The sequence below is a fragment of the Myotis brandtii genome, unplaced genomic scaffold (assembly GCF_000412655.1).
Source record: "Myotis brandtii unplaced genomic scaffold, ASM41265v1 scaffold755, whole genome shotgun sequence".
Lineage (NCBI taxonomy): Eukaryota > Metazoa > Chordata > Mammalia > Chiroptera > Vespertilionidae > Myotis > Myotis brandtii.
The window spans coordinates 222,913-223,950 of record NW_005371017.1 but is presented as its reverse complement, the minus strand read 5'-3'; positions in this window follow the sequence as shown (position 1 = coordinate 223,950).

The window sequence follows — 1,038 nt, the reverse complement described above, 5'->3', positions numbered from 1 at the left end:
TTTAATATAATGTTTTTAATATAATGTTTTTAATATAATGTTTTTAATATAATGTTTTTAATATAATGTTTTTAATATAATGTTTTTAATATAATGTTTTTAATATAATGTTTTTAATATAATGTTTTTAATATAATGTTTTTAATATAATGTTTTTAATATAATGTTTTTAATATAATGTTTTTAATATAATGTTTTTAATATAATGTTTTTAATATAATGTTTTTAATATAATGTTTTTAATATAATGTTTTTAATATAATGTTTTTAATATAATGTTTTTAATATAATGTTTTTAATATAATGTTTTTAATATAATGTTTTTAATATAATGTTTTTAATATAATGTTTTTAATATAATGTTTTTAATATAATGTTTTTAATATAATGTTTTTAATATAATGTTTTTAATATAATGTTTTTAATATAATGTTTTTAATATAATGTTTTTAATATAATGTTTTTAATATAATGTTTTTAATATAATGTTTTTAATATAATGTTTTTAATATAATGTTACATTATTATCAGTAACTTCCAAATGTGTTCTATTAACTTTTAAAACATCATTTTTGGAAAGATAAGCAGATTTGTATCTTACTAGCTATACAGCATTAGGTAAGTTATTCAAACAAACCCTGTGAATCACAATTTTCTCATCAGTCAAATGGAGATTCTAATAGTACATAGCTCATAGAGATAATTCAGTTAAGAAATAAGCATCAAATACCTGCTCTATTTTAAGAGCACTTCTGGGTATTGTGGATACCATTTTTAATGAAACCATAAAATCTCTATTTTTCTGGAGTTTATTTTCTAGGAGGCAGCAAAGTGGGTGAAAGAAAATAAATAAATATATAAAATACAATAATAAACTGGGTAGGCAGTTAGAGAGTGAGATGGTAAGAATACTATTTAAATTGAGGATGGTTGGCAAAGACTTTCTTGCTCTGGTGACAGTTAAAAAGAGAACTAATTTGATGAGAGAGAGAGAGAGACCTGAAAGTATCTGAGGAAGAAGGAAGCAATAAGTGCAAA